This window comes from Macaca thibetana, chromosome 14 (genome assembly GCF_024542745.1).
Source record: "Macaca thibetana thibetana isolate TM-01 chromosome 14, ASM2454274v1, whole genome shotgun sequence".
NCBI lineage: Eukaryota > Metazoa > Chordata > Mammalia > Primates > Cercopithecidae > Macaca > Macaca thibetana.
The window spans coordinates 100,673,791-100,701,573 of NC_065591.1; the positions used below are offsets into that span (position 1 = coordinate 100,673,791).

General features: G+C 38.6%; 1 protein-coding gene across 4 annotated transcripts in view; it reads left to right on the plus strand.

The window, feature by feature from the left end:
- DDX10 (DEAD-box helicase 10) overlaps window positions 1-27,783 on the plus strand; it is a 342,707-nt gene that overhangs the window by 185,325 nt on the left and 129,599 nt on the right. The gene's annotated exons all lie outside the window — the stretch shown is intronic.

Genomic DNA, 27,783 nt, shown 5'->3' on the forward strand with positions numbered 1-27,783 from the left:
TTCTTCTATCAATTCATTTAGCTATCATCCTTGAATATCTCTGGGTATGGTTAGAATCCCTATGATAGGTTTTCCTCAGCTGCAATTAAATTCTAGACTATTTCTTCATCACTTTAGAGTCTGCATTCTCATTTCTCCCAGATCCCTTTCTGCTTGCTTCTGTCACCACATTGTAAGCTGCACTTAAAATACATTTTAGTAATCTGTTGGAATGCACCTTAGAATCTGTTGGAATGCACCTTAGACAATACTCATCTACCATATCCTTATAGTGGCTGTTTTTTAATGTTAATTTGTGTAATACTTAGCAATTAGCTTGGCAGATCCTGTGGAGAGAAGTAAATATTTCTTTCTGCTCACAGGTACTATCAGTAAAGTTACAAATGAGTATGTTCCTTTTTATCTTCCCTTTATAGTGACCATGTTTGCAGTGTCTACCATATTACTAACCAGTAGTAAGCTTCAGTCAAATCAAGAGTATTTAGAGTGTGAGGAGGATTGGGAGCCAGACTCTTGGGAGTATAAATAGAATCCAATAAGAAAGAAGAGTAGGAGGAAAGTCAGAGACTGAATCAAGAAAGAGTAGTCAATCGTATCAAGTTAGGCTTGACAGGTTAACTTCTCTGCAGTCCATCCCCTCCCCTCCCCTCAGTGCTCACTGACATGGTCTGAGTTTGGGTCATTTCTCTATTCTTCACCCATATATGCTTTGTCTGGAGTATCTTTTCTTTCTTTGCTTACAATGTTATGCCTTCCCGTTAAACCTGTAAAACTCAGATTATTCATCGCCTCTTTGAAACCATTTCCTAGTGCCCACTCCCTATGATTTCTCTTTGTCATGTATAGGTGTCTGTTTCTGAACTTACCACAATATTAGAATTGTTTCTGTGACTATTTCTCCTATTAGACTGTGAGCTTTTTAAAGATCTGAGACTGTTTTAATAATCTTTATACATCAAGCGCCTAATGTAGAATTTAGCTTTAATGGAATCTTAACAGTAATCAAGAAAGAAATATGAAGACTTAAAATGGGCCATTAGTTTTAGCAATGAGGGAATAATTGGTGATCTTTACCAGAAGGTTTTATTCAAGTGGTAGAGGTGGAGAGCCATATTGAAGAGGGTTGATAAAGGAATAGAAGAGAGGATGAGTGGGCCACACTTCAAGAAGGCTGGCTGTAAAAGGCAGCAGGGTGGATAGTGGAGGCTTGTAGCTGGCAGGACAGGAATATATATATGGTGCAGTCTTATTCTGGATGTAAGAACTGGGAGATATGAACATGTATATAGCCTAAGGGAAGAAGCCCTTGAAGAGAGTGGGGTTCAGGAGGATGTGGGAGGGGTTAAATCCAGAGTATGGGACAGAGATGAGCTTTTTAATAGCAATCTCAATCATGCTTATTCTTACTTTTTATAATTTCAACTTTTGTTACAGATTAAAGGATACATGTGCAGGTTTGCTACATGGATGTATTGCATGACTAAGGCTTGGGGTACAAATGATCCTGTCAGATAGTGAGCATAGTACCCAATAAGTGCACACCTGTTTTCCTCTCTCCCCCCATTTAGTAGTCCCCAGTGTCTGTTGTTCTCATCTTTATGTCTATGTGTATTCAACGTTTTCATTCCCATTTAGAAGTAAGAATATGCAGAATTTTGTTTTCTGTTCTTGCATTAATTCGCATAGGATAACGGCCTATCCACATTGCAGCAAAGGACATACTTTTTTTTTTTTTTTTTTTTGAGACGGAGCCTCGCTCGGTCGCCCAGGCTGGAGTGCAGTGGCCGGATCTCGGCTCACTGCAAGCTCCGCCTCCTGGGTTTACGCCATTCTCCTGTCTCAGCCTCCCGAGTAGCTGGGACTACAGGCGCCCACCACCACGCCCGGCTAGTTTTTTGTATTTTTTAGTAGAGACAGGGTTTCACCGTGTTAGCCAGGATGGTCTCGATTTCCTGACCTAGTGATCCGCCCGTCTTGGCCTCCCAAAGTGCTGGGATTACAGGCTTGAGCCACCGCGCCTGGCCACCTTTTTTTTTTTTTAAGGCTGCATTATATTCTGTAGTGTATATGTTCCACATTTTATTTATCCAGTCCATCATTGAAGGGCATCTAGGTTGACTCCATGTTTTTACTATTGTGAATAACATCACAGTGAATATACAAGTACATGTATGTTTTTGATACTGTAAATTATTTTCCTTTGAGTATATACTCAGTAGTAGGATTGCTGGGTTGAGTGGTAGTTCTAAGTTCTTTGAGAAATATCCAAACTGCTTTCCGAAGTGGCTGAACTAGTTTGCCATCCTACCAACAGCATTCCCTTTCCTTGAAAATCTCTACAAGATCTGTTAATTTTTTTTGACTTTTTAGTAACCTCCATTGTGATTGGTGTGAGATGGTATCTCATTGTGGTTTTGATTTACAATTTCTTTGCCCTCCTGAACACCCGCTTGTTTTTGAGACAAGGTCTTGCTTTGTTGCCCAGGCTGGAGTGCAGTGGTGTGATCTCAGCTCACTGCAACCTTGACATCCCAGGCTTAAGTGATCCTCCTGCCTTAGTCTCCAGAATAGGTCTTTGCCCATATTTTAATTGTATTGTTTGTTTTTTTGCTTGTTGTTTTAAGTTCGTTGCAGATTCTGGATATTAGACTTTTGTTAAATGTCAAAATATTTGCAAATATTTTTTTCTCCGATTCTGTAGGCTGTTTACTCTGTTGGGAATTTATTTTGGTGTGCAGAAGTTCTTTCGTTTAATTAGGTCCCATTTATCCATTTTTGTTTTTGTTACAATTGCTTTTGGGGACTTAGCCACAAATTCTTTGCCAAAGCCAGTGTCAAGCAGGGTATTTTCTAGGTTATTGTCTAGGATTTTTATAGTTTGAGGTCTTACATTTAAATCTGTAATCCATCTTGAGTTAATTTTTGTATACGATGAGGGGTCCAGTTTCATTCTTCTGCATATGGCTAGCTAGTTATTCTGGTACCATTTATTGAATAAGGAGCCCTTTCCCCATTGTTTATTCTTGTCAATTTTGTTCAAAATCAGATGGTTGTAGGTGTGTGGGTTTATTTCTGGGTTCTCTGTTCTGTTCCATTGGTCTGTGTGTCTCTTTTGTACCAGTACCATGCTGTTTTGACTACTGTAGCCTTATAGTATAGTTTGAAGTTGAGTAATGTTATCACAAATGGATGTTGGATTTTATCAAAGGGTGTTTCTGCATCTATTGAAATGATCTTATGGTTTTTGCTTTTGATTCTGTTTACATGGTGAATCACATTTATTGATTTGTATATGTTGAATCAGCCTTACCTCCCAGGAATAAAGCCTATTTTATCGTGGTGAGTGAACTCTTTGATGTGCTGTTAGATTTGATTTGCTGGTATTTTGTTGACGATTTTGAGGATTTTTGCTTCTATGTTCATCAGAAATATTGGCCTGAAGCTTTTTAAAAATTTTTTTAAATTTTTTAGTTTGTTATTATTGTTGTTGTATGTCTGCTAGATTTTGGTGTCAAGATGATGCTGGGTTTGTAGAATGAGTTAAGGAGAAGCCCTTCCTCCTTGATTTTCTTGGAATTCAGTAGGACTGATGTCACTTCCTTTTTGTAGGACTGATGTCACTTCCTTTTTGTACGTCTGATAGAATTCAGGTGTGAATCCATCTGGTCTGGGGCTTTTTTGGCGTGGTGGGTTTTTAATCAGTGATTCAATTTCTGAACTTGAAAGCTGTACTTTCTTCCTGGTTCAATCTTGAGGTTTTGTGTTTCCAGAAACTTACCCATTTCCTCTAGATTTTCTAATTTCTTTGTGTATAAAGGTGTTCATAATCGTCTCTGATCTTTTATATTTCTGTGGGATAGGTTGTAATATCATCTTTGTCACTTCTGATTGTGCTTATTTGGATCTTCTCTTTTTTGTTAATTGGGTCTCAATTTTATTCAATTCTTATTGATTTTAGTTATTTCTTCTACCAGCTTTAGAGTTGAATTTTTGTTTTGTTTTGTTTTGTTTTTTAGTTCCTCTAGGTGTGATGTTAGATTCTTGAGATCTTTCCAACCTCTTGATGAAGGCATTTAGTGCTGTAAACTTTCCTCTTAACATCACTTCAGCTGCCTCCCAAAGATTTTCATAAGTTGTGTCTCTGCTTTTGTTAATTGCAAAGAATTTTGATTTCTGTCCTGATTTCATTGTTCATCTATGTTTTGTTTTGTTTAATTTAATTTAGGAGAGCTAAATAATTAAACATGAGGCCGAAGTACATAAGAAAGTGGCAGTCTTTTATTGCAAATACGCGCACACTCTCGGGTGAGTGTGGTCACACTCTGGTCCTCAGGTGTGAGGGGCCAGGGAAGTCGCGCCTGCGCTCTCGGGTGAGGTTCTCCGGTCCACGAATGCGGGGGCCGAAGAAGTCACGCCGCTGAGCCGGCGGACTTTTATGCATTGGTACTGGAAGGGGGAGGGCAGTGGGTGGGATAAGGGCGTGATAGGGGCATCTCCGTAGGCGTGGCCAGGTAAGTTTCGATCTCTTCGGATTGATGTCACCTGGCGCATGCTCGGTTGATCTGCATCTTCCTGGGCGCGGGCTGCATTTTCCTGCGCGCGGGAAAGTTGGTGAGGAAGAACCCGGAAGCAACAAGGATTGCGCCTCCTTGTTCACTTTCCTCCATCTTGTCCTTTCTCCCTCACCCAAACAATCTAATGAACAATTGTTAATTCAGAAGCAAGTTGTTTAATTTCTATGTTTTTGTGTTATTTTTTAGAAATTTTCTTGATATTGTTTTCTGTTTTTATTGCACTGTGGTCTGAGAGTGTGTTTGGAATTATTTCAATTTTTTTTTTTTTTAAATTTACTGAGACTTGCTTTAAGACTCAGCATGTGGTTGATCTTTGAATATGTTGTGTGTGCACATGAGAGCACTGTATATTCTATGGTGGTTAGGTGGAGTATTCTGTAGATGTCTGTTAGGTTCAGTTGTTCAAGTATTGAGTTAAAGTCCAGAATTTGTTAGTTTTTTGCTTCAGTGATCTGTCTAATGCTGTCAGTGGGGTGTTGAACTCTCCCACTACTGTTATGTAATAATGGCGGTGTAAATCTTTTCATAGGTCAGGAACAACTTGTTTTATGAATCTGGGTGCTCCAGTGTTGGGTGTGTATATGTTTAGGATAGTTAAGTCTTGTTGAATAGAAACCTTTATCGTTATGTAATGCCCTTCTTTGTTCTCCCTGATTGTTGTTGGTTTAAAATCTGTTTTATCTGATACAGGACTAGCTACTCCTGCTCTTTGTTTTCCATTTGCATGGTAGGTCTTTGTTTTTACTTTCAGCCTGTTTGTGTCATTACATGTGAGATGCATCTGTTGAAGGCACCAGACAGTTGGGTCTTGCCTTTTTATTCATCTTGCCATTCTGTGCCTTTTAAGTGGGGGTATTTAGAACATTTACATTCAAGATTAGTACGATGTATGAGATTTTGATCCTGTCTTTATGTTGTTGGCTGTTTGTTTTGTAGAGTTGGTTGTGCAATTGCTTTATATTGTCTGTGAGCTACGTGCTTGTGTGTGTTTTAGTGGTAGCAGGTTTTAAACTTCTGTTTGAATGTTGAGCACTCCCTTTAGGACCTCTTGTAAGGCTGGTGTGGTAATGCATTCCCTTAGTGCTTACCTGTCTGAGAAGCATTTTATTTCGCCTTAACTTAGAGAGCTTAGATTGGTGGGATATGAGGTTCTTGGTTGTAATTTATTTTCTTTAAGAATGCTGAAAATGGGCCTCCAATCTCTTCTGGCTTGTAAGGTTTCTTCTGAGAGGTCTGCTGCTAACCTGATGGCATTCCCTCTGCAGGTGACCTGACCTTTCTCTCTAGCTGCCTTTAAGGTTTTTTCTTTTGCATTGACCTTGGAGAATCTGATGACTGTGTGCCTTGGAATGATCATGTTGTATAGTATCTCGCATGGGTTCTCTGTTTTTTTGTGAATTTGTATGTCTTCCTCTGTAGCAGGATTGGGGAGATTTTCATAGAATATATTCTCAAATATGTTTTCCAAGTTGCTTACACTCTCTCCTTCTCTTTCAAGAATGCCAATGAGCTGTAAACATGGTCTGTTCACATAATCCCATATTACTCAGAGGTGGTTTTTTTTTTTTTTTTTTTTTTTTCTTTTTATGTTTGTCTAAGTTGATTTGAGAAATTGGTCTTAAAGCTCAGATTCTTTCCTCGGCATGTTCTATTCTGCTGTTAATACTTTTGATTGTATTATGAAATTCTTGAAGTAAATTTTTCCCTTCCAGAAGTTCAGTTTGGTTCTTAAAATGGCTATTTTGTCTTTCAAGCTTCTGGATTATTTTACGGGATTCCTTGGATTGGGTTTCAACTTTCTCCTGCATCTTGATGAGCTTCCTTGCCATCCAGATTCTGAATTCTGTGTCTGTTATTTCATTCATCTCAATGTGGTTAAGAACCATTTCTGGGGGACTAGTGTGTTCTTTTGGAGATAAGGGAACACACTGGCTTTTTGAGTTGCCAGAGTTCTTGTGCTGATTCTTTCTTGTGTGTGAGGGCTAGTGTTCCTTTAACTGTGATGTAAGTTGGGTATAGGTAGTTGGCTTTGTTTCTGGGTGTTTACAGAGGGCCATGACTCTGTACAGAATATTTATTTGTAGCTAGATTTTTTTTTTTTTTTTTTTTTTTTTGAAACGGAGTTTTGCTCTTGTTCCCCAGGCTGGAGTGCAGTGGTGCGATCTCAGCTCACTGCAACCTCCACCTCCCAGGTTCAAGCATTTCTCCTGCCTCAGCCTCCTGAGTAGCTGGGATTACAGGTGTGTGTCACCACGCCTGGCTAATTTTGTATTTTTAGTAGAGGTGGGGTTTCTCCATGTTGGTCAGGCTGGTCTCGAACTCCCGACCTCAGGTGATCCACCCGCCTTGGTCTCCCAAAGTGCTGGGATTACAGACGTGAGCTGGGGCGCCCTGCCCTGTAGCTAGATTTTTAAAAGTTTTCGCTGATGTTGTATACTGGCAAAATGTTTTGGTGGTATATTTTGGGCTGCAGTCCAGTAGGTGGTGCTTAAGAGTGTTGGTCAGCAGATAGGCTCTTACTTAGCCATACAGCTCTTTTGTATTTTGGTTCTGTTGGCAGTTAGTGTCTGGAGGTGGAAGAGAGAGATGACCCCTTCACCTGGTCCACTTCTAGGTCATGGAGGGGCCCTGTCCAATCACTGGCTCCATGCCCGCATTTCCTTTATTAGATGTTCTGGTCCATGGGGCTCTCTCAGGCAGGGACAGATAGGCGTACCCTTTCTGGGCTGGCCCTGTTGAGTGAGACACACCCCACTCCCCTGCCGGTCTGTGAGCCCGGCCCTCAGAGGTTAGATTTTGATGTGACAAGCTGTCCTCATTCCTTTGAGACCAAAGGAAGTTCTAAATAATTGACTTAGAATTGAATCTGGGTGCAGAATCCTTTAAATCAGGTACTTCCTGTTCTTGTCACACCATCAGAGCCAGAGATGAATAGTGTGCAGCAGAGGATTGGTGGCAGTGGCTTTTACTATGTTTAAGTATAGAATTGATGAGTGAGACAAAGGAGGAGATGTCACCTATTTGTTTCATTTTGGTTTTTGGGAATGTCCTTATTTATTTCGGACTAATCTCTCTAGGAAATACATCTTTAAAAACTTTTGAAAGACGTGCGCATAAGATATTATTGTATATACTCTGCATCATTCAGTTTCAAAGAAAAGTCTGCAGCTATCTTGAGAGGCAATTGAGTAGGTACGTGATACCTGCCTATCTGTCCATATTCAAAATTAGATATATTGTATAAGCTGTGGAAAATTATTTCCGTATGCAGTAAAGTGACATCATTCTTGGCTGGCTCATGTAAAATTGGCTTGTCCTTTGTCAGCAGAATGACTCAAATTCTACTTGTTTATAAAGCCAAACTTATATCCCAAAAATTGTATTGACAGGGATAACATGTAGGATGTTTTTCACTGCAGGTAACAAAAAACAACCATAGGTGGCTTAAAGAACCAGGAAAACTTTATTATTTACATAATGAGAAACCTGGATGAAAGGAAATTCTAGGGCCAGTTAACTCAATAACATTGTCAAGATCAAGGTTTTATCCATCTTTCCGCTCTGACAATCTTAGTTCATCATTGATTTGGCTTTTGTCCTCAGACTTGTCCCCTCTTGATTAAAAGACCCTATAACTCCAAACCAATTAAATCAGAATAGCTGGGGAGGGGCACCAGGCATTAGTCTTTTCAAAGTTCCCAGGTGGTTTTATTGTGCAACTAGCTAGGATTGAGAACCCTGAGTTACATCAACTAAGAGCCACTCAGGGGATTATAAACCTAGCCCCCCTAAAGCACATGGTCATTTGGTAACGAAATAAATCAGTTCTTGTAGCAAGAAAATCAGTTCTTGTAGCAAGAAATAAGGGAGAGAAATTCAACCAAAAGTATCTGCCCTACTCCAGATGATGTAAAGTTTTAAAAAATTTCACTTATTCTTTGACTTCACGTATGTTCACTGTTATTACTTAAAAAAGAACTATGTAAATGGTTTCTGCTCCCTCACTTGAGAGGCAAATCTCTGGATAAGTGGTTTTATTAACCCAATGAACTACAAAGGGAATATTTTGGGCAGGAAGGAAGCAGGGGTATTAAAGCATACTTTTCAGTCACTTTATGTGCAGATAAATGATAATATTTAAGGTAAATATAATCTATATTGCCTTGTCTCAGGTGGATTGTAGCCAACTCTTTATCAAAATTGATTCCGTTCTTCACAAATTATATCAAATATGCTCTCTGTTGTGACTTTCTCCTCTCTCGTTTTCTGTTTTCAGATGCATTCTCCCTTCACTAACATGTGCCAAAAAGAATTTATTGTCCCTCTTGAACTTTGTCTCATTTAATGGTATCACCTTGTTCCAGTGGATGTAGGTGTACTCAGATGCATGCATTTGTGGCCAAGACATTTCTCTCATACTTAGTCTCTCTTTTAGTTTTTAGTTTGTTTTTTTTTTTCTGACTCTTACAATTTACCTTAAGGCACTTCCCACCCACCCACACTTCATATTCATATTCATATGAATACACTTCTCTTCCTGGAGTATATATCCTATTCATTTGATTATCTGTCTATCCTTATGCTGATATTCTCTTGATTACTGTAGCTTTATAATCAATCTTGAAATCAGTGTATGTCCTTCAACGTTTGGTCTTTTTTTTTTTTTTTACAAAGTTGTTCTGGTTATTCTAGGTTCTTTTCACTTCCATATACATTTTGTAATAAACCTTTACTTCCTATGAAAAGTGCTAGAATTCTTGGGGAATTACTAATATTGATCAAGTTGCTGACATCTTGAAAATACTGTTTGCTGATCCTATATTTCCATTCATTTGGGTGGTTTTAAAAGTTTTTCAAAGCAGTGTTTAGTTGTTTTCATTGTATGTGTCATGTACAGAGTTTGTTAAATTTAATTGGCAACCAGTGGGATTCAGTTACTAAAGAAAACTCAAAAGATCCAAAATGACCATGTCTAGAAGTCGATGGCTTATTATAGGAAAAGGATGCAATACAGCAACAGGATTAGAGCATTAAAGATATGCGTCATAGGCAAAGGCTCCCTAATAGCAAGGGGTCTAGAGGGACTGAGCATGACCTCTAATTATTCTCTTTGTTGGCCATGCAGCCACTCTTTTTCTCTCAGGTGACAATCCACTGATATGTGCACAGCACCTGGAAGTGCAAAATGGATTCAAAGCTGGGACTCATTATACCCTGTTGACCAAATAGGCATATTCTTTCACATAATGAGTCCCAGTGGTACAGCCCTCTGGTAGATTTCAATGAGATCAGATGCAAATCAGCAAATCCTCACTTTTATCGGTAAACATTGCTGACAAGCTGGTACAAACTGCCCTAAAACTCGCCTTGGATATATTAGTACAAAGCAACACTATTAAGGAATATATTTCACGACTTGACCCAGGGGTCTAGTGCCAAGTAGGTACACCTTTACTTCACCAAAAACATTTCAGGTAAATTTCAAGTGTGCTGGAATTAACTCATATTTTTCATCCTGTTATAAATGGTGTTCAGGCGCAGTGGCTCATGCCTGTAATCCCAGCACTTTGGGAGGCCGAGGTGGGCAGATCACGAGGTCAGGAGATTGAGACCATCCTGGCTAACACGGTAAAACCCCTTCTCTACTAAAAATACAAAAAATTAGCCCGACGTGGTGGCAGGCGCCTGTAGTCCCAGCTACTTGGGAGGCTGAGGCAGGAGAACGGTGTGAGCCCAGGAGGTGGAGCTTGTAATAAGCCGAGATCGTGCCACTTTACTCCAGCCTGGGCGACAGAGTGAGACTGTCTCAAAAACAAAACAAAACAAAACAAGTTTCCAACTGTGTATTGCTTCTATATGGAAATAAAAACATGATTTGTGTATACTAACCTTGTATCTTGTGACCTATTTTGAAATACACGATACATTCTTGTTAACTATAGTCACCCTACTCTGCTATCAAACATTAGAACTTATTTATTTTATTTTATTTTTTTATTATACTTTACGTTCTAGGGTACATGTGCACAACGTGCAGGTTTGTTACATATGTATACATGTGCCATGTTGGTGTGCTGCACCCATTAGCTCGTCATTTGCATTAGGTATATCTCCTAATGCTTTCCCTCCCCCCTCCCCAGTCCCCGCAACAGGCCCCGGTGTGTGATGTTCCCCTTCCTGTGTCCAAGTGATCTCATTGTTCAGTTCCCACCTATGAGTGAGAACATGCGGTGTTTGGTTTTCTGTTCTCGCGATAGTTTGCTGAGAATGATGGTTTCCAGCTGCATCCATGTCCCTACAAAGGACATGAACCCATCCTTTTTTATGGCTGCATAGTATTCCATGGTGTATATGTGCTACATTTTCTTAATCCAGTCTATCATTGATGGACATTTAGGTTAGTTCCAAGTCTTTGCTATTGTGAATAGTGCTGCAGTAAACATATGTGTGCATGTGTCTTTATAGCAGAATGATTTATAATCCTTTGGGTATATACCCAGTAATGGGACGGCTGGGTCAGATGGTATTTCTAGTCATTAGAACTTATTTCTTCCAACAGTACGTTTATCTTATTCCTTCTGTCTAACCATATGTTTGCACCCATTAACCAACCTCTCTTTATCTCCCTCTCTCCTCACAGACACCCTTCCCAGCTGCTTCTGATAACTGTCATTCTATTTTTTACCTCCGTGAGATAAGTGTTTTTTTTACTCTCACACGAGTGAGAACATGGGATATTTGTCTTTCTGTGCCTAGTTTATGCCACTTAGCATAATGACCTCCAGTTCCATCCATGTTTCTGCAAATGATATGATTTCATTTTTTAAATGACTAGATAGTACTAATAATTCCATTGTGTATACCACATATTCTTCATCCATTCATCCCTTGATAGACACATAGATTGAGTCCATATCTTTGCTATTGTGAATAGTGCTTGCTGCAATAAACACTGGAGTGCACTTTTCCCTTTGATAAACTAATTTCTTTTTCTTTGGATGAATACCTACTAGTGGGATTGCTGGATCATGTAGCAGTTCTATTTTTAGTTTTTTTGGAGAGATCTCCATACTAGCTTTAGTAGCTTTTTTGTAGGTTTTTAAAGAATTTTCAAATTGACAGTTATGTAATCTTTGAATAAGGATAGTTTTTGGTCATCCTTACCAATCTCTATGCCTTTTGTTTCTTTTTCTTGCCCTATTGCACTAAGACCTCTAATACAATGTTGACTAGAAATGGCAACAGCCTTTTTTCTCATCTTAGAGTACTGAGTATCTCAGTGTTACCTAGGATGTTACATGAAGAATTTTGGAGGTGTCCTTTATCAAGTTGAGTAAGTTCCATTTCCTTCTGTTCAGTTTTTTTAAAATCACGAATGTGTGTTGAATTTTGTGAAATGCCTTTTTTACATTATTAAGACAATCCTTTATTTTTAGTGGGGAGTTTGTTAATGTAGTTAATGGTGTTTTCTGGTTTTTGAATGTTAAACCAACTTTTCTTTCCTGGCATGTACCCCTCTTGACCATGATTCTTTTTATATGTAGCTTGGTTCACTTCGCAGATATTTTAAGGACTTCTACACCTATGTTTGTGAAACCATTCCTTTATAGTTTTCTCTTTTTTTTTTTGAGACAGGGTCTTACTCTGTCGCCCAGGCTGGAGTGCAGTGGAACCATCTCTGCTCACTGTAACCTCCGCCTCCCGGGTTCAAGTGATTCTCCTGCCTTAGCCTCCCCAGTAACTGGGATTACAGGCACGTGCCACCATGTCTGATTAATTTTTGTATTTTTAGTAGAGGTAGGATTTCACCATGTTGGTCAGGCTGGTCTTGAACTCCTGGCCTCAAGTGATCCGCGCACCTTGGCCTCCCAAAGTGCTAGGATTTACAGGTGTGAGCCACACTGCACCTGGCCTAGTTTTCTCTTTTTTTGTAATGTCTTTGTCTGGTTTTGTTCTTGGTAATGTTTGACTCAGAATGATTTGAGAGGTATTCCTGCTTCTGTGTTTTACAAAAGTTAGTGTAGTGGTATTCTTTTTTTTTTTTTTCCAAATTGTCTGGGCCCGATTTTTTTTTTTTTTTTTTTTTTTTGTGGGAGGGTTTTTATTTTTATTTTGCTTTTTTTTTTTTTATTATACTTTAAGTTCTAGGGTACATGTGCACAATGTGCATGTTTGTTACATATGTATACAGTGCCATGTTGGTGTGCTGCACCCATTAACTCATCATTTAAATTAGGTATTTCTCTTAATGCTATCCCTCCCCCAACCCCCCACCCCACAACAGGCCCAGTGTGTGATGTTCCCTGCCCTGTGTCCAAGTGTTCTCATTGTTCATTTCCCACCTGTTAGCGAGAACATACGGTGTTTGGTTTTCTGTGCTTGCGATAGTTTGCTCAGAATGTTGGTTTCCAGCTTCATCCATGTCCCTACAAAGGACATGAACTCATCCTTTTTATGGCTGCATAATATTACATGGTGTATATGTGCCACATTTTCTTAATCCAGTCTATCATTGATGGACATTTGGGTTGGTTTCACATCTTTACTATTGTGAATTGTGCTGCAATAAGCATACGTGTGCATGTGTCTTTATAGTAGCATGATTTGTAATCCTTTGGGTAAATATCCCCAGTAATGGGATGGCTGGGTCAAATGGTATTTCTAGTTGTAGTTCCTTGAGGAATTGCCACACTGTCTTCCACAATAATTGAACTAGTTAACACTTGTAGGAGGGTTTTTAAATAACAAATTGATTTTTTTCTAATAAGTATAGAAGTGTTCAGTTTCTTTTTAAACAACATTCAGTAGTTTATACCTTTCAATGAATTTGTTCATTCCATCTAAATCACCAAATTTGTTGATATGAAGCTGTTAATAGTGTTCCTATAATATGCTTTTAATGCCTGTATGATCTGTGGTGATTCTCTCTCTCTCCCCCCCGCCCCGATATTGCTAATTGTCTTTGTTGTCTTTTTTCCTGATTCAGAAGAAAAGACATCAGTTTACTGACATTTCACAGAGCCAATTGTGGCTTCATTGGTCTTCTGTGTTACATTTTTGTTCTGTGATGACAGAACTCTTGTGTTCTAATTGACTGTATGCTTGTGTTTTATCCCTTCATCTTCCAGCAGACATATGCTTTTGGGGACAAATTTGTTATTATTTTTCTTCCACTGAGTCTTGAATTAAATTGTACTCAGTAAGAAACTACCATAAGTTGATTTATTCTTATGTCTATCCCCTATAGAATTCGATAGCTAAAATGGCACAGAAAGATTTTTATTATCTGGGATGACAAATCTTGCCTTTTTAATCTAAAAGCTGTCTTTATAATGTTGTATAAATATTTGAACTTTATTCACATTCTTAATATACTTGAAGTGAATTCTGGTCTTATTTCCTTTGGTATGTAAAGAGAGCATAGCCTTTTTAATGCATGCTTTTGTTTGAATGTGTCCTCCAAAGTTCTTGTGTTGGAGACTTGATCTCTGATGTGGAGGGAAGGGTTGGAGGTGGGACCTTTAAGAGGTGTTTCAGTGATGGGAGCACCGCCCACATGAATGGATTAATGCTACTATTGTGTGAGTGGGTTTCCTGTAAAAGGACATGTTTGGCCTCTTCTTGCTTTCTCTTTCACCTGTGTGATGCCTTTCACCATGTTATAATGCAGCAAGAAGGCCCTCATCAGATATTGGCACCTTAATCTTGTACTTCCCAGTCTCTGGAAGTGTGAGGAAATAAACTACTGTTGTTGTTGTTGTTGTTTGTTGTTGTTGTTGTTGTTGTTCCTCCTCCTCCTCCTCCTCCTCCCCCTTCCTCCTCCTCTTCTTCCTCCTGCCCCTCTTCTTCCTCCTCCTCCTCCTCTTCTACCTCCTCCTCCTCCCCCCTCCTCCTCCTTCTCCTCTTCCTGTTCCTCCTCTTCCTCCTCCTCTTCTCTTTTTTTCTTTTTTTTTTTTTTTTTTTTTTTTTTTTTTTTTTAAATTGAGACAGTGTCTCGCCCTGTTGCCAGGCTGGAGTGCAGTGGCACAATCTCAGCTCACTGCAGCCTCCGCCTCCCGGGTTCAAGTGATTCTCCTGCCTCAGCCTCCTGAGTAGCTGGGACTACAGGTGCGTTCCAGCATACCCAGCTACTTTTTGTATTTTTAGTAGAGACGAGGTTTCACCATTGTTGGGGATGGTCTTGATCTCTTGACCTTGTGATCCATACGCCTTGGCCTCCCAAAGTGCTGGGATTGCAGGCATGAACCACCGTGCCCAGCCTCAACTTTTGTTCTTTATACATTAGTCTGTGGTATTCAATTATGGCAGCGTAAAATGGAGTAAGACAATACTTTCATCTGATTTAGGGCATTCTTTTAGCCTTACTCCAAATCTTTCTCCCAAGCTGCAGTAGAGATGAATGCAGAGGAATCCACCCTAAGATATAACAAAATAGATTTTTTTTTTTTTTTTTTTTTTTTTTGAGACAGAGTCGCTCTGTCACCCAGGCTGGAGTGCAGTGGCACAATCTCGGCTCACTGCAAGCTCTGCCTCCCGGGTTCACGCCATTCTCCTGCCTCAGCCTCCCAAGTAGCTGGGACTACAGGCACCCACCACCACACCTGGCTAATTTTTTGTACTTTTAGTAGAGACAGAGTTTCACCATGATAGCTAGGATGGTCTCGATTTCCTGACCTCGTGATCTGCCCATCTTGGCCTCCCAGAGTGCTGGGATTACAGGCATGAGCCACTGTGCCCGGCCAATAAATGATTTGTATTACAAAAAGACTCACTCTAGGAGATAGAGCTCTATCTAGTAAAGAGGGCTTACTTAGTACCTTCAGCATATGACCAGAATTATAATTTCATTTTAAAATCTTTCAGAATTGCATCTATCATATAATTTGTAAGGAGAGCCATGTCTTTATCGCAGCAGCTAAATTTCCAGTGAGTGTAAATACTTCTATTGTGCTTGACCAACAGCAAGTAACACAAAAGTGGTTATTTGCTGACCTTTTCAAATCTTTCCCAGATGAGGAAAGGTATAAATAAATAAAACAATTCTTTGATTTCTGACAAATGGCCTGGGGGCTGAAGAGCAGTAAGCTGGGCCTCATTCTGCACCTTGTACAGTTTGTTACCCCTTTGTCTGCTTGTTCAGCCGTTCCTCAAAAATGATCCCAAGGGAGCAGAGTGCAGGCTGCATCCTTCCTCTTACCCATGCTAGAAACCGCAGTCTCCTCTTTGAACTCAACCCTTTAATTCTCTTATGTTTTTCCATTTTTCTAAAACTGTCACTTGACTCCCTGTCTTCCGCTCTCACTTCCATCTATTTTCATGTATTGCTCTCACAGTAATCTTCCTTAATGAGCATTTTGATTGTATCATTTTGCCCCTAAACATTCAATGCTTACAGAAGAAAGAACTTTAACCTCTTAGTCTTCAATAAACGTTCTTTTGGTTTTATCTTCTTGGGACATGTGCTCATCCTCAGTTATTCATCATTTCAATTTCAATGAAGTTTTCTGATCTTTTTAAGTTTTGTCAAACACATGTAATGTAAAATTTACCATGTTAACTGTCTTTAAGTGTGTGGTTCAATAGGTAAATATATTCATATTGTTGTACAACCAATCTCCAGAAATTTTTTTATCTTGCAAAACTGCAACTCTGTACGTTTTAAACAGTAACTCTGTAATTCCTGATTTTCTCCTCCTGTCAGTCCTTGGCAGCCACTATTCTGCTTTCTGTTTCTATGAATTTGGCTACTCTAGATACCACATATAAAATGGAATCGTACAGTATTTGTCTTTTTGTGACTGGCTTGTTTCGCTTAGCATCATATTCTCCCTGTTGTAGCATGTATCGGAATTTCTTCCCTTTTTAAGGTTGAATATCAAATCTCTTTTTAAGAGCGGTTTTGTTTGTTTGCTTTTGCTTTTTGTTTTTAAGGGAAGAGGGTTGAGGATGTTAGTGTATTTGGTGTCTGAGAAGGATTACTGCAGGTTGCAGGTAGGGTAGGGGAGAAAAGATTTTGGGGCTTCTTAAGTTTTAACTTTGCATGGTGATTCAATAACTTATTTTTGGAATCATTTTTTTTCTTTACAGTCTTCATGATATCTATCTTTTCACCAAAAGCCTGTTAAAACTGTAATGTAAATATTTTTTGAAATCGTGATAAACCAGTCAATATGAAAAATGTGTATTTTTTTGGAGTTCTGTTAATTATTGATAGAAATGTGAATGACAAAGTTTACTTTGATTATTTAATGAAGCTTTTTTAATGTAATAAAATCGAGGCTCTAATTTGGATGGAACACTTATTTTTCTATTTCCTGAGTGGTAGATATGATAGTCTCCTGAAGGGGTTAGGTCTTGGCTTTTGTGATCTGAACCATCCAAAGAAGTTCTTTAGAAGAACTCTGATCACTTCACATACACAGAGTATTCTCCTTTTTCCTAAATGTGAATTCCGAAGTCCTTAGCGTGCTTTATGATCTGATTGAAAACTAAATTTCTTATTCTCTCTTTCACCAGATTCTAATTGACTCCTCACTCACTTTCACCCCTCCCTGCATCCCCATCAAATGACTGATAATTTTCCAGACGTGGCATGTATATTTTGGCCTTGTCCTAACGTAACAAATATTCTCTCTCCCTGGAATACCATGTTCTTGTTTCTTTGAGTGGAATCTGACTAGTTGATTGCAACCTTTGTCTGCCAGGTTCTTCATCTGAACCTCACTCAGACAATGATTATTTGAGTGACTATTTTCTTAGTTTTCCCAAGGTTGGTACATGAATATTAACATTCTAGATGTGAAAGAAGTTAATTCATGACCTTCAGTGGATGCTTTAGGGCATTAAGTGTTCATTTTCTTGCAGACTCCCCATTGAGAAAGGTCTAGTCTGAGTGTTTCCTTCTTTTGACCTTGCAGAGATTTCATCCTCCTCTGGAACATTTGTTTTATTGTAACTATTTGTTTGTAGTATCAACTTTTCCATCAGACTGGGCATCTGTAGAACTTTGTCTCATTTATTCTTATATCCCAGGATTCAGTACCATGCCTGAAACAGAGTTGATGTTCAGTAAATATTAGTGGAATAGATTATGCTGACTTCCTAAAACTAGTTCAGCATGACTATAGTTCAAGTTGTTCATTTCCCTTTTGTTGTTGTTGTTAAGAGATGGAGTCTGTCTCTCACTGTTACCCAGGCTGAACTGCAGTGGCACCATCATAGCTCACTGCAGCCTCCAAAGCTCACTGCAGCCTCCACTTCCTGGGCTTACATGATTCTCCCACTTCAGCCTCCCGAGCAGCTGGGATTACAGGCGTGCGCGCCACTGCTCCCAGCTTCATTTCCTTTCGTAACTTATTTTTACATTATGTTCTTCCTTAAAATGAACATCTTAACATATACTGCCTTGTTCTCCAGTTGGCTGTGTATCTATCACACTCCAGCACTTGTTTCTTGTTACCTGTGTAGGTGCTTTACCTGCCTAGAACAGAGTTAAAGCTCCTAATGACAACCTATTGCTATGAACTTTTGGAACCTCCAGTGCCACATTTGTAAGTCAAACTCTTGTTGATTAATTGACAATCAATATGGGAAACTGTGTGAGATGATGCTTTTGCTTAATTTCATTGGGCACACATATTGTTGAACTATTTATTTGTATAATATGTTATTGCCTTTATAGATATCCATTTCCATTTTCTTAGTTGATGATTTTCACTATATATTATGATTTTCACTTATCCTTTGAGTGTTTGATCTACAAATGATTGTTTGCCTAGGTGATGAAGAATTTTCTCCATTCTTCTTGTATTCCTATCTTTCCAGTATGTAGAGATGGAAATGCATATTGGTTGTTGTTTGTTATCTGCCATTTTGTTAAGTATTAATATATGCGTAAATTCACAAAGAGGTGACTCTTTAAATTGGCAGAACCAGACTACTCAGATACAATTTCCTCATTCTCAGACTCGGGAGGATGAGGATAGTGTATCTTGTCTTCATAGAAGAGGCCCTGTAGTTAGAGTGTGTGCTTTGGAGTGTTAGAATGGGTGTTCTGAATGCAAGAATATGATTGTTTCAGTTTTGTCAAGAAAATACTTAGCTGGACTGTGGTATTCTAACAATATTAGAATACAACAAAAAAATTTATCATTATATCTCCTTACTGCCTAACCTGTGAAGAGAAACAACAGGTTTGATATTTTGTAAACTGTCATAGAATCAGCTAGTAGTTTTCTATTCTGTTGGCTTGTCTTTCTCTCCTCCTTAATGCTTGAGATAGTATCTGTGTACTTTTGAGTATGTTTTGGAAACATGTTTTCAAAGTTCTGAACTTGTGAAATGTTAAACTGTTCCAAGGTTGTAAGTAGCTTGTTGTGTGTAAAGAAAAGTCTGCAAGATGAGAGGTCAGAAGACCTGTGAATCCTGACTACACTATGTGCTATATCCTGATCATAAGCAAATTTCCTAACCTCGTATCTCCCCAATTCCTTCCTACTTTCTTTTCACCACTTTATAATGCGTCTGTCCCCAGAAAGCAGTGACCTCTTCCCCTGTTCTTCATAAAGAATTTGGGGATGGTTTTGTGTGCTAGACACTGTGCTAAATAAAAACTAGTAAATAGTAAAGTTAGAATTCAAATCCAGATTTTTTTTTGTTTTAAACACCAAAATCTATGCTCTTAATCAAGGTATATACTATCAGCTATTAACTGTCTTTCACCACAATTAATAGAATGATTATCTTGAGTATCTTCTTTAGGGATAACTATTAATTCAAAGGAAGCTCCTTTTTAAAATACAACACTGGAAAAAGAAAAGTATAGAAATTCTCAACATAGCACTGTTCCAGTAAGCCTATTTGTAATTTTTTTTTTTTTTTTTTTTTTTTTTTTTAAAAAGGAGGAGAAGGGGGAGGAAGAGGGAGGGGGAAGAGAAAGTGAGTGGTGTCTCTGTGTGTGTGTGTGTGTGTGTGTGTGTGTTTGTGTGTGTGTGTGTGTGTGTGTCTTGTGGCTGATCAGGTGGAACCCATCACTACTTTGTCCAGAAAACTCAGGAGTACGTCTGGAACAGGATGTACAGGTTGATTAAACCTTATCTAATGTGCATGGGACCACAAGTGCTTTGGGTTTTGGATTTTTTGATTTCGGAATATTTGCATTATATTTACCAGTTCACCATCCAGAATCCAAAAATCTGAAATCTGAAATGCACCAATGAGCATTTCCTTCAAGTATCCTGCACGTTTTGGAGACTTTTGGATTTGGGATTTGGGATGCTTAACCTTTAAGAGTGAGTTTATGTAACTGAAAATGTATGAAATCCAACAAAAACTGACTGAAAATATGTCAGGTGGTTGGAATTTTTCTTTGAAGCAATCATTTATGTTTTTATTAGTCTTTCGTTTATGCATAAGAAAGGTGAGGCGTCTGATATCTTTGACAAAATTTATGGTTACAATAGCAGCCTATTATTTTCCCTCAGATATATATCATTTCTCTTTTCTGGCTCTGTCATGTTTACAATAAGTTGCTGTTCTTTTGTAATTTTCTGAAACTTTTCTCTGAGACTAAGTTATCCAAAACAAACAAACCCTCCCAAAACAAAAAAGTTTCCCAGAGTGTGTTGTTTCCATTGCATGGAAAAAGACAGGTATGTACTCTTATTTTTTTCCTATGTATGCTTTGGTGAAAATCCGCCATCCCTCCTGTTAACATAGTGAATTTCTGAATGAAAATATCCTAACCCATGATACCTGTTTCATGAATTTATCTTTGTAGATTTGACCAGAACCAATTTTACATATGGAAAGTAAATTTAATTATACCAATCCCCCAGACTTGGGTGTAGATACAACTCTGAAGAACTATCAGTCCAAGCAATCTATAAAGCTAAATGTTTGCAGCCACCATTTTCTAAATCCAATGTAGGAACAAGGAAAAAGCATAGTTCCCAGAGAAGGCAATTGGAGTTGAATGTATTCTGCAGACCTTATACTCTACAATTACAGATACATGCTGTCTCCAGCAGCTTTTGTTTTGTTTTGTTTTGTTTTTTTGGCTGCTTATTTCACAATTTCTTTTTTTCATACTTTTCAAATTAATGATCCTTTGCCAGCAGCATTCTTTCAATATATCAGACTTTATTCAATATTGCAAGCTTGCTGCTACCTTTGTTACTCAGGGTCATTTCCACCCAGGTGAACAATATTACTTAACAGCAGTATTTTTTTTAGAACCTTGGAACCTTAATCTTTGTTTTTTCAGGCTGGGTGCAGTGGCTCACGCCTGTAACCCCAGCACTTTGGGAGGCCGAGGTGGTTGGATCACCTGTGGTTGAGAGTTTGCGACTAGCCTGACCAACATGGAGAAACCCCGTCTCTACTAAAAATACAAAAAATTAGCCGGGCGTGGCCTGTAATCCCAGCTACTTAGGAGGCTGAGGCAGGAGAATCGCTTGAACCTGGGAGGCAGAGGTTGCAGTGAGCCGAGATCGTGCCATTGCACTATAGCCTGGGCAACAAGAGCGAAACTCTGTTTAAAAAAAAAAAACAAAAAAACTTTGTTCTTCCTGATCATTGCTGTTTTTCTTCATTATATCTCTGAGACATATCTATATAAATTGAATTGAATTCATGTAAAATATACTTAATGTGTAATTTTTGTTCTTTTTTTTAGATAAGTCAATTTCTGGTATTTTAGCAGAAAACACTTTTTAATCTATTGTTTATAAAGTAATCTGTAGGTAAAGGAATCTGAAAAATAAAGCAAATGCTCATGTGTTGGAAATGAGTACCTTTGGTTGCCTCTGGACTGTTTTCCTTTTGCTGTCCTATGAGGGTTACATGAAGCAATCCCATTTCTTTGACATTTCTTCACTTTTGGGTTCTCTCATCCCTTTTAGAGTAAGGCACTGCTGAAATAGGCCTGTTTCCAGGGCAGTTTCTAGTTGTTCTCTTATTTTTAGTTTTGCTTGTTTTGTTATCATAGGTTTGAAATGTAAGTAAGTGGCTAGAAAGACCTGGTTCTTGTAGTTAATTCAATAAGCATTTATTGAGGGCACTGTACATCAGTCCAACAAAGAAATAACAAATCAAACTAGAGAGCAGTTCCTAGTCAACTTACTAATAACCTATTGTGCAAACAGTTACCAAAAGGCCAGGCATGTTGGCTGGTGCCTGTAATACTAGCACTTTGAGAAGCTGAGGTGGGAGGATTGCTTGAGCATAGGGTTGGTTTGCAGTCAGCCTGGTCAACATATTGAAACCCATCTGTACAAAACAATAAAAAAAAATTAGCCAGGTATGATGGTGTTTGCATGTGTTCCCAGCTACTTTGGGAGGCTGAGATGAGATGATTTCTTGAGCTTGGGAGGTTGAGGCTGCAGTGAGCCGATTGCACCACTGCATTCCAGTCTGGGTGACAGAGTGAGACCCTGTCTCAAAACAGACAAACAAAAAAACCAAAAAAACAAAAGAACCCTCCAAAAAAAGTTACCATAAAATTTTCAACTGAAAACACGTGTTTATTATCTCTTGTTTTCTTTGGATCAGAAGTCTGGTCCCAGCTTAGCTGGGACCTCTGCTGAGGGTCTCACAGGGCTGCAGTTAAGTGTTGGCCAGTTTGCTTTCTCATCTAGGAGCTTTCCGCTTTCAAGCTCATTCATATCATTGGCAGAATGCATTTTTGTTTTTGACAGCTGTATGACTGATGGCTTCACTTTTTGATGGCTGTTGGCTGGAGGCCACTTGCTATGGACTGAATGTCCCCCTGCACCAATTCTTATGTTGAAGCCCTAATCTTCAATGTGTTGGAATATAGAAGAGGAGGTATTATATATTAATCACCTTTCCATATAATGTTACTTAATTGTGGGAGTGACATCCAGTCACCATGACCATATTCTGTTTATTAGAAGATAGTTATAGGTCCTGCCCACACCGAGGATGAGGGGATTACACAAGGGCATTAGCACAAGGAGACAGGATCCTAGGGGCTGGGCATCACCTCAGGGTCATTCTCCCATAGGCAAGATGGAAATAAATGGATGGTAGATAAACTTCAAGTGATTACAAATGGTATATTTTATTGCTTGTATATTGTGTTCATGCGAGGACTAGATTGAACAGTATGTTACAGCATGGCTGCTATTTTGACTGGATTGTGTACATGCCAAGAATGAGGTCTATCTCATGAGACTCAGCAGTTTCTGTGCCCTGCCACTCTGTGAGACAGAACCACATGTTTGAGCCTCCACAGTGGAAGCCAGAACTTTCTTCACCACTATTCATTAAGATTTTCATAAAATTATTCATATCGTTGCTTTTGTTTAAAGTAGCAAGTGGTACAAAGATAAATTTCTGGTTAGAATAAAAGTCTCAATAAAAGAATAAGCATATACAGAAGATAATTATTTTTTCAGATTTATACATTCTTAGCAACATGATATTTTTAAATTTCACAATAAGTTTAACTTGAATTTGTCAAGACTATTTGCTTATTTCCATTGAACATTTTCATTTTTTATTTTTTCCCCTACTTAATACTAGGCCTTGTGTTACATTGGTGAGTTGATACCACAAATTTAACAACCTAAAGGAGTGACCTTTAATTTTGGATATAGGTTAAAATCAGAGATATCAAATTTCTTGGGGTCTTGTGTCTACATCCTTGGTTTGTTGATGCCAGTATGAACAACAGTTGACAGATGCTTTAATTTTAAATACTTCTGGGTTAAATTTACTTATATTCCTGAAATAAATGTACTTATTTAATAATGAAGGAAGAAAAACCTTGATACTCAGATCTTTTCGAATGTTAAGTTTTTATAATAAACCATAATCTTCCTAAAAATTGTTTACACATTTTAAACTTTTTTTTCCTTTTTTTTTTTGAGACGGAATTTCGTTCTTGTTGCCCAGGCTGAAGTACAATGGTGTGATCTTGGCTCACTACAGCCTCTGCCTCCCAGGTTCAAGCGATTCTCCTGCCTCAGCCTTCCAAGTAGCTGGAATTACAGGCGTCCACCACCACGCCCAGCTAATTTTTTTATTTTTGGTAGAGACGTGGTTTCTCCATGTTGGCCAGGCTGGTCTTGAACTCCTGACCTCAGGTGATCTACCCGCTTTGGCCTCCTAGTGTGCTGAGATTACAGGTGTGAGCTACCGTGCCCGGCCTAAACTTTTCTTTTAAGAGCAACAAAAACAACAAAAAGTAGGATGGAAGGGACTTTAACAGATACGTCTTTTCCCTTAGAAGTATTTTCGATACTGTGATAGAGACATGAGAGTGTGGTGTGTATGGCTAACTTCATGGCATTCTGTTTGGTACATAGGATATCCATACAGTCATTCAGGTAGTGAACGACATTGAGCTTTTATTATGTGCCACACCCTCTGCTATAGAGCCAGAGAATGAGGGTAGTCCACACAGTAGTCGTCAAGGCAGCTCCATGTTAGCCGCATACACACAAATAGTAAATAAGTAAGTAAATCAGGTAAACCACAGTACAGTAAGCAGTGTGAAGGAAATAAACAGAGTGCTGTAACTAAGACAAACTGTGGTGGAGAGGATCCTTTAAATGTGGTGGCCAGCAAAGACCTCTCTCAGAGGGCACATTGGATCTGAGGCCTGAAGACTGGGAAGGAACCAACTGAAGCCTAGGGAGGAGCTAGCCATCTAAGAGGTGGGCAAGAATTCTAAACAGAGGGAAGACTGTGGGAAGGCCTTACAGTGGGAGACAAATTGGTATGATCTAGCAATAGAAGGCCAATGTGAAGAGATTAGAGACAGTGATGAGTATGGAAATAGTACCTTCTGAAATACAAAAAACAGGGTTTTTAGTAGGACTAGTATGAAGGAAAAGAAATGGATCCATAGTTACTGGCAAGGTGAAAGGTAAATTAGAAAAGTGTCATGTTCTGAAAGCCCCATGGATGAAGCACTGAGGCACAGTGCGAAGCAATAGATACGTCAGATGAGGTTGGAGAGGTAAGCAGTGATGAGGCTGTGTGCCTATTGTAAGGAGTTTGTGTTTTACTCTAATTTGGGAAGCAGTTGAAGGATTCTGAACAGGTTAAAGATATGATCTTGGTCTGTTCACCCTGGCTGCTGTTGGGGATAAGAGAAGCAGGTGTCCTAGGTTAGGCAAGCAGTAGCTTGGAATGGGGTACTGGATACTGGGATGTAACAGAAATACATTTCTGAGATAGAATTGATAGGATTTCCTAATGAATTAAATGATGAGGGAAAGAGAAGAATCCAGCATGCCTCCTAAGTTTTGGACCTGAGTCTGAGAATTAAAGATTTGTAGAGTATAGTGGAAGTCATTGAAGTGGAAAACGTAGGCTGGGGTCAAACCTTATGAAGAGCTTGGGTTTTATTGCTTAGTGACAGGCAAACATAAGGAAGGATGTTACATGTTCAAAGTTATATTTTAAGCTGTGACTGGTAGCAATGTGAAGCCAGGTGAGAGAGACTTGAGAGGAAGAGGAAACCAGGTTAGAGAGTACTGCAGGACTCTTTTTGTATTGGTTAAGAAGGATTGATTTGAGACTGATGTTAGGGGGTGGGTTGTGAGGGGAAGTTTTGAGAGATAAGAAAATGAATTGACTAGATGTGGTGACAATGCCTCATATGTGATAGATGTCTAATAAACATGTGAATGAAAGTAGCAGACTGTGGTGAACAGAAAAATCATATCAGGATATTTATGGAGAAAATAATGAGTTCCATATTTTGGTAAGGTTGACATGCCTTCTAGGCATCTAGGTGAAAATGCTTGTTAGGCAGCTGGACTTTTCTGGGTCTGGAACACTAGAGAGTTTGGGATTTGAGAGTAATTTGTGTAGGTAATAGGTGAGGTCATATAAAAATATCTTCTACAAAAGTAGAATGTAGGGCGAGAAGGCTGGAAATAGTACCTTCTGAAATACAAAATACAGGGTTTTTAGTAGGAATAGTATGAAGGAAAAGAAATGGATCCATAGTTACTGGCAAAGTGAAAGGTAAATTACAAAAGTGTCATGTTCTGAAAACCCATGGATGAACCATTGAGGCACAGCGCGAAGCCGTAGATACGTCAGGTAAGAAAATTTTAGTTACAAATATCCTTCTGATACATCCTCATGTATTTGAGTATGGTCAAAGACTAATTTCATAGAGTGATGAGAAGAAATTTTAATTAGTTTGAGTGAGGGGAGAAGACTATTTTTACAAAAAGCGTAGTTAAAGTGGGAAGGAGAAAGCATAGCAAGAGAAATGTTTCAATGATGGGAGTATGTAGAGTTTCTTAACAAATTTTTCTTCTAGTGACTATTGTTGGAAACCATGTGTTGGGGGGATACTTTGGGAATGTAATATGTAGACTACCTGTGTAATTGGACTTCTAAGTCAAAAAATGCTGAGCAGGTTAGGATTGATTTGTTTTGGGGGGGGGCAAATATTGGATAATAGTAGCTTTTATACATTTATTTATGGATTTGTTGATAATAGAATAATACTTACTTTTAGGATGATTAGACATAGTTTGGGCTACCAGATCAGAGCAATTTTAAGTACCATAAAGATGTTGGCCTTTGAGATCCTTTAGCCACATTGTAGAAATAAGGGTGAAATGTCCTGTCGTGGGAGTATGTAAATCCAGTTTTGCAAATCAGAAAATAAGTGATCAGTACTCCTTAAGGTTGTTTCCATCTTCATTTGGTATCCCAGTGATAATGTGCTATTTGGCAAAGCAACAGGCTACATTTTGAAAAAGATTTACTCATCTACCCAGCCAGTCATCCTGTCAGCCATGCTCATGTCTCTCACCAGCAAAGGATTTGAGGTGGCCCACCTTAAAAAAAAAAAGAAGAAAAAAAAAAAGTAACAAAATGGCAAAAATGTGAAAAGTGAAAATCTGGTATAGTGAAAATACATTTCATTGAATATGAAGGCAAGGGCAAGAATGTATACACACACAAAGAACGTTCATGTGCTTGCAATTAGGGCATGTATGTAGTTTTTATAATTGAACATAGTATTTAGAAATTTGTCTGTAGTATTCTTGATGTCCAAATTGAAAAGGAAGGCAAAGGTTTTGACTTCATTCTAACTGTAATAGTGGAAAATAACTTTTTTTTCCCTCAGGAAATGCTAGTTTTTACTAGCACTGATCTTAAAATAATTATTTGGGGCAATTTTGAGTGATATATTAGTCGATCTATTAAAATAATGGAGAATGCAAGCTCTTATATAACTGTTAACACCCGGTTCAAATGTCCTTCATGCATTCACTCAAACATTTAGTAGGCCATTACACTGATTCAGTGGAGTAGTGGGGATCAGAAACCATATCGCACTGGATTGAGAGGTGAATAAGACGGTAAAATGCGAGACATTTTAGGTAGACTCTCAGAGGTAGTTTGGCTTGGACGATAAGGTAATAAAGGGAATGTGGTGTTAGGGACTCTGCCCCTTCCCTCCTTGTGTGTTGGCTGACTTTTTAAGCATACGTATCCTGACAGTGAAAACAGGAAACAAAGAGAACAAGCTGTGCTCTGTAAAGCCTTTCTGCACGTGTGAAACACTCTCAATTTCAGTGGTATTAATAGTCTTCGGATAAGAAAGGGAAGGGAAGGAACAAAATTAAAGAATAGGAGTGAATACCAGTAAAGGTGAAGGTAAGAATGTAAGAGTGGGGTGTGGAGGAGCTGCCTCTCAATTTGCTTGATTCATTCAGAAAATATTGAGCTACCTGCTCATACCAAGCAATGTGTAAGGGCTGGAGACACAGACTTGATGACGTCTGCCTTCATGGAGCTCACATTCTAATGCATGTATCCTCCACAGTATTATGAGCCACTGGATATGCAGCAATGTCTGGCATGGTGCTTGGCATACATAGTAGTCACTCACAAAATGAATCAACAAATCTCTTTTGCATCTATTTGTTCTACCCTTTTGGTTTAGTCTTATCTTTGGTATAGCAGGCATGTCAAAAATTGATAGGTTTTTATACACCAATAATGAGCTTTGAAGAATACATAAAAAATACATGAAGATTTTTTAAAAAGCTACCATCAACATTATCTGCAACCCTTCTGTTATGTATGGTTACTGTTAGAAGTTTTTGCAGCTCAGAATATATAGTTTCTTAGGTCATTCATAAATGTTTGAGTGTTCTTAATGTGGAAAGTACTTGTTGGGGAGCATGAGTTAAGGCTGAATTCC